This window comes from Hylobates moloch, unplaced genomic scaffold (genome assembly GCF_009828535.3).
Source record: "Hylobates moloch isolate HMO894 unplaced genomic scaffold, HMol_V3 SCAFFOLD_5, whole genome shotgun sequence".
NCBI lineage: Eukaryota > Metazoa > Chordata > Mammalia > Primates > Hylobatidae > Hylobates > Hylobates moloch.
This window is the reverse complement of record NW_026652280.1, coordinates 58,350,942-58,358,165: the sequence shown is the minus strand read 5'-3', so window position 1 is coordinate 58,358,165 and position 7,224 is coordinate 58,350,942.

The window sequence follows — 7,224 nt, the reverse complement described above, 5'->3', positions numbered from 1 at the left end:
AGTAGTTCAAATGGAGTCCTGAGAAATTGTGTCCAGCCCTCATGTCACCCTGGCTTGCCCCGATCTTCTTTGCTTGTTCTGCCTAACTTCTTTTTTTTTTTTTTTTTTTTTTTTTGAGACGGAGTCTTGCTCTGTCACCCAGGCTGGAGTGCAGTGGTGCAATCTTGGCTCACTGCAAGCTCCGCCTCCCGGGTTCACACCATTCTCCTGCCTCAGCCTCTCCGAGTAGCTGGGACTACAGGCGCCCGCTACCACGCCCGGCTAACTTTTTTGTATTTTTAGTAGAGACGGGGTTTCACTGTGGTCTCGATCTCCTGACCTCGTGATCCACCCGCCTCGGCCTCCCAAAGTGCTGGGATTACAAGCGTGAGCCACCGCGCCCGGCCCTGCCTAACTTCTTTATTCTATTCTCTCACTTGCTCAGGGGGGTCTATTTGGCTTAATCTGTTGGACCTGCTCCTTTCTCAGCACTGAAGGCTGATGCATCTGATATGTGCATGTGTGTGTGTGTGTATGTGCATACGTGTATATGTGTGCCTGTGTGTGTATGTGTCTCAAGATGAACTCCCAGAAATAGAACTGGATGTGTCCACTTAGGGGGTTGTATGAATGAGGGGGAAAGGGGACAACAGGAAATGATAGTAATCAGTTATTATATACTGTTTGCCAAATGTCAGGATTTGTATTTAATCCTTAAAACCACCTTGTGAATGGTAGTCACCATTATTATTATCCCCACTTTACAGGTGAGTTAACTGAAGCAAAGAGAGACTGAATCACACACACTCTTGAATGTGGGGGAGCTGGGATCCAGTCAGCATATGTCTTAATCCAGAGTCACTGCTGTAAGCACAATTAGTCTTAAAATATTGTAATGGAGGCCAGGCGCAGTGGCTCACACCTTGTAATCCCAGCCCTTTGAGCGACCGAGGCAGGCAGATTGCTTGAGGCTGGGAGTTTGAGACCAGCCTGGCCAATATGGTGACACCCCCATCTCTACTGAAAATACGAAAATTAGCCAGGCATGGTGGTGTGTCCCTGTAATCCCAGCTAGTTGGGAGGCTGAGGCACAAGCATGGCTGGTGGAGGTGGAGGTTGCAGTGTTTGGAGATCAGGCCACTGCACTCCAGCCTGGGCGACAGAGTGAGACTCTGTCTAAAAAAAAAAAAAAAAAAAAAAATTGTAATGGACCATATTACAATTGACCCTTGTCTTACAAAGATATCTCTGAAGGGCAAAATAATGAAATGTTTGCTTTTCCTTGAGTTTTTTTGTGAGCACTGGTATTTTTTTTTTCTCATGAATGACTTAACTCCAAGGATAATTGTGGGCAAAAAGATACTCCTTTTGAACTTGGACTTAATCTCAAGGACTTGATTGCTTTTCCACCCAGAGTGTCCAAGGAAGACTTTCCTGACCTTTTCCTGAGTCTTACGCACCTGGCCTTGAGCAGCATTAGTAGCCTATTGCTCAAGTTTCATTCTAACCATTAGTAAATGTTTATTGGTCTCCTTGATGAGATGCCTTATTATGCAAAATAGGTAAACAAAAACAATGAGGATTGGTCCCCCTTCCCCAAAACAACCCTCACAATCCTGTTAATTTCTGGTCCTCTGCGTCTGAGGGAACACTTTAGAGTTCCCTCTGGGCTGCTGCATGCATTTCCCATCTAGCCCCCTCTCCTGTGTTACTTTCACTACCAGCTCACTCTTTCTTGATTTCCAGATTCTCTGTATTCAAATTCTGGAGTATATCCTACATTCAAATTTCTTGGCACTCCTCTTTACCCACAATGGTTTTTTTTTTTAGGGGGAGTCTTTATCTTGGATATAACTTTTTCCCTAGGTCTTCAAAGGGGTCATCAATCCTGCATTTAACTTTGTAGTTGAAGAAAAACCATAATTAAGCCAGTTCTTACAGAACATGTGGGTCCTGGCTGTGGGTCAACTGTCAATTGCTCTGTTGGCTGGGCAGGCCGGTCGGCTGGAGAAGAAGCCCCAGAGTAGGGCCAGGCAGTGGCGGTCTGTCCTAACCATGCCAAGGGCAGCACCGACGAGCTGCAGCCCTGGCTCGTGAGGGCTGGCCTCATTATTTGGGAATTGGGAAGGATAAACAAATATTTTCACAGGGTGCGTCCAGAACTGAGTATTCAAGGTCACTGTGGTACAGACAGAATGCATGGTGTCAGTGTGTCCTGGTGTCTGGCCTTAAGTGGCCTCTCTTGGCAGCATCTGTAAAGAACACAGAGCCTGCTGTAACCTCTGCTGTTGATACTGGGTGAGCTCTTACCACCACTTAGAAATCTCTAGATCTGTTTCCACTTCGTGTTGATTGCTTTGAATGTAGAGCCCAGCTTGCATTTTCTGTGGATTGGACCTTTGCCCTGCATGTTTTGCTCCTCCACTTGAAACTGACCTATACTGCTCTGATTCATTAGTCCCACCCACGGAAGTGGCAGGTACTCACAGGAAGTCTCAAATGGCCTTTGGTTTTCTTCCACTGAGGGGGGTAAGAACACACAGACATACCTAAATCTCTCTTTGAAAAAACTTTACTAGAATGAGTCTGAAAAAAAAATTTTAAGGGAGTGTCAGAAGCAAACTTGCTTCCTTGACATACCTAATTTTTTTTTTGGATGATAACATATGCCATCCCAACTCCCCACTTCCTCCCAACCTAGATAGCGTTAATGGAGGTAAGAAGCATTGAGTGACTGTTAGAATTTTTAAAAATCACAATATTATACAAGTATTGGATTTTTCTTGCTCTTTAATGGCAATGTCCATCTGCATACAGTATAGGTTATAACACTTTCTAATATACATATACTGTGCCATAGTTTTGAGAATTTCTTTTTTATAAATCGACATCAGGCTATTTCATCTGCAGAGTTTTTTTCTGGCTTCAAAATCAGTGCCTTGTCATTAGCAAACTTCACTTACTAGTTTTAGTCAAGTCTGAGCTACACAATGGTTGAATTGGTGACTATTATATTTGTTTAACTGCTGTAAAGTAAGTTTGCAACAATAGATGCTTGCACTTAAATAGGCATGCAGAGCATTGGGGCCCTATCAATCATGCAGAGATTTCCCTCCTGCTGTCTCCTCTGATGGACAATTCTGCTGATGTGGATATTCAAAAAGAAGGGATCAGGAAGAACAGATGATGGATAAAGACAATCTTCTGTCTTGAGAGGAAATCGGAGAAATCCCTTTAAGGAATTTCTTTGTCATGGTGTCAGAAGATTAATTACGCTCGTGTGAGAACAGCTTTCTCATTGGGTAAAAAGAGACATTATCCTTCTGACTTGTGACAGATTTTCAAAGAAAGAGAGTTAAAGATTTCAGCTGCTCTAAAATCTTCTTATTCTGTTGTCTTCTAAGAATTCTCCAAGACTCTTGGATTACATCCATGACATTCAAGGAGTAATGAATGAATCTGGAATTTTTGTTTCAAGAAACTCCTCCTCCTGTTCCTCATGCAGATCTTCAGAAACCTTAATACCTGAGTTTGTATATCAGCTTTAAAAATGGCATAATAATGTAGGTGATAACTTACTACAAACCAGGAACAGTTTCTTGTTGTAGTGATATGGCAGAGGAGATACGGCCAGTACAACCAAAAAATTGTACAGAAGATTAATAAACACAGTTTTTAACAAGTCAATGAATTCTATAATCTGAAAAAGTATCTTTAAAAAATTCACTCTTAATTGTATCATTTAATTTAGTTGTAAATAGTGATAATATTTAAGATATTTGCATTCTTCACAGCCACTCTGAACAAAACAAATTGGTATTCTGAAAAACCTTTGAAAGTTAGAGACTCAGTATATTTCATGGAACATAAGCATAGTAAAGTTCCATGTAACTTTGTTTTCCAGATAACTGAAACTTCAAAACTTAAACAACAACAAAAAATATTTCAATGAAAAATCTTCCTAAAATTCATTAGTTAATACTCTGCCTTTTAAATAATGCACATTAACTGACCGAGGGTCATAAACATGAAGATCTGCTGTTGTACTACATTGAAATACATTGTTATCCTCAGGGACTGTTGAAGCATAGTGTAGGGTTATTTGCCTCTATGCTAAGTGGCCTGAGCAGCCCCATTTTTATTTTTACTGTCACTTTTTATACAAATGGAGTCTCTTTCCTTCAAGTAAGTTATCTCTTCTCCCTAGAATATATGTATCATGTTGCTGGTAAATGGCTATTTTGCTTTATACCTGAGGGTAAGCCTGTACCTACGAATCAGTTCCGTTTATTTTCTTATTCTTTTTTTTTGAGATGGAGTCTGGCTCTGTTGCCCAGGCTATAGTGCAGTCGCACAATCTTGGCTCACTGCAACCTCCATTTCCTGGGTTTAAGCGATTCTCTAGTCTCAGCCTCTCAAGTAGCTGAGATTACAGGTGCCTATCACCATGCCCAGCTAATTTTTATATTTTTAGTAGAGATGGGTTTTCACCATGTTGCCCAGGCTGATCTTGAACTCCTGACCTCAAGTGATCTACCTGCCTCACCCTCCCAAAGTGTTGGGATTACAGGCGTGAGCCACCACACCTGGCCTACCACTGTAAAAATTTATTTTTGGCCAGGTGCAGTGGCTCAACACCTGTAATCCCTGCACTTTGGAAGGCTGAGATGGTAGGATCATTTGAGCCCAGGAGTTTGAGACCAGCCTGGGCAACATAGTGAGACCCTGTCTCTACAAAAAGTTAGAAAATTAGCTGGGCGTGATGACATATACCTGTAGTCCCACCTGCTTAGGAGGCTGAAGTAGGAGGATCACTTAAGCCCAGGAGGTTGAGGCTGGCTGCAATGAGCCACGATTGCACCACTGCACTTCAGCCTGGGTGACAGAAACCCTATGTCAATACACACACACACACACACACACACACACACACAGTCTCTCTTAACTCTGGGTATCTAACTGGTTCTAGGCTAGGTAGTAGAGGTTTCCGAGAAGTCTGGTGTCTGGAAGGATGTGTTACTGTGCACGCACATATACACACTCACATGCATGCACTGGGTTCATTTATTATAACTGGGTTCATTATAACTGGGTTCATTTATTAACTGTATTAATTGTATAGTGATAGTGATACAATATTTATGTTATTTATAATGTATTATCTTAGTTACTCTGTGAATATATCATCAGTGTAATCGTTTTATATCACAGCCTTAAGAATAGATTTCTAAGGCAGGGTGTGGTGGCTCATGCCTGTAATCTCAGCACTTTGGGAGGCCAAGGTGGGCGGATCACCTGAGGTTGGGAGTTTGAGACCAGCCTGGCCAACATGGTGAAACCCTGTCTCTACTAAAAATACAAAAATTGGCTGGGTGTGGTGGCAGGCGCCTGTAATCCCAGCTACTTGGGAGGCTGAGGCAGGAGAATCACTTGAACCCGGGAGGTGGAGGTTGCGGTGAGCCAAAATCGTGCCATTGTATTCCAGCCTGGGGGACGAGAGTAAAACTCTGTCTCAAAAAAAAAAAAAAAAGAGTAGATTTCTAGTCTGGGTTTGGTGGCTCACCCCTGTAATCCCAACACTTTGGGAGGCTGAGGTGAGAGGATTGCTTGAGGCCAGGAGTTCAAAAGCAGCCTGGGCCACATAGCAAGACCTCATCTCTACAAAAAATTTAAAAATTAGCTGAAAGTGATGGCACGTACCTGTAGTCCCAGCTACTTGGGAGACTAAGGTGGGAGGATTGCTTGAGTCTAGGAGGTTGAGGCTGCAGTGAGTCATGGTTGTACCATTGTACTCCAGCCTGGGTGACCGACTGACGAAGACCTTGCCTAAAAAAAAAAATTAAATTTCTAGTGACTGTACCACTTTAGGTACTTCTTCCCTACCTTTCCTAGGGCCCCAACATTGCTGTTGTGAAATGGTAGTCACACCTTGGTTTTAAATAAAAATGAACTATTATATTCCTCAAGACAAAATCATTAAAATGTGCGTTAAATATTAACTAATGTTAGTAAGTTTTGCAGTAACTATAGTAATTGTAGGGTCAGATTGAGATTTTTGTGAGAGTTGTAGCCATGACCAAGTGAGTGAGTCTTGTTTTAATTCACACTTGGTATCAGTACCTGGGTAAATAGATTTAGGTTCAAAATTTAGAATTCTTGAGTTTTGAGCAGGATCTAAACTTTATTATCAGTTCCATATCCAGTTTGAGTTTTTTGAAGATGATAAAACTAAAGTGATGATTCTCATGAAACATACAAAGTGTTTAAGAAACAATTCCAGGAAAATAAAAGTCCAAAAAAGTTTTCTTCTTCCTTTGTGAAGAGGGAATTGATGATTCTGTTACATTTTGTCTTGCTAGATAAAAAAAATCGCCCCATTATTGATCACAAGGTCAGGAGATCGAGACCATCTGGCTAACACAGTGAAACCCTGTCTCTACTAAAACAAACAACAACAACAAAAATTAGCCGGGCATGGTGGCACACACCTGTACTCCCAGCTACTCAGGAGGCTGAGGCAGGAGAATCGCTTGGACCCAGGTGGCGGAGGTTGCAGTAGGCTGAGATTGTGCCACTGCACTCCAGCCTGGTGACACCCAGAGTATGACCCTGTCTCAAAAAAAAAAAAAAAATTGCCCCGTTATTATCCTTTTGTGCTCTCTTTTAGCAGGATGAGTTAACCTTTGAGAGGCTTTAATTAAAACTGGAGGTAATTCACCTTAATGACTTAGAACATTTGAAAATAAAAGTTTACTAATTAATAAAAAATATAGCCAGTTACAGAAAATGTTTCTCTTTTTGTCTTTGTGAGCCTGCCATTAAAAGAGAACAATCAATTTATCCCCCCACTAGCTGTATGAATTCAGTGGAAAAGAACTTTGGGTTTTCTCCTTCCTAAACCCTTGCTAAATTGTTCTGGCAGTACATAAAAGTGGGTCATTTGTACCTAACATATTTTACTGATGCTCTATTAATCTTAGTGACGGTGTTCTCTCTTTCCCTGTAATAAGCAGGACAGCAGGTTATTATGGGAAAAGAGATGGTAAGCATTTCTTAAATGACTGTATAATAGGAAAAGGCCATTTAATACTTTGGAGCCTAGCCTTTTTGAGTGTGGATACATGATCAAAATACCCATGATTGTTTTGTGTTTTTTTTGTATTATTTATTAATAGCATATCATACCTTTAGCATTAAAAAGAATGTTAAAACAATTTGTGAAAAAGATCATGTGTGTCTTTGGAT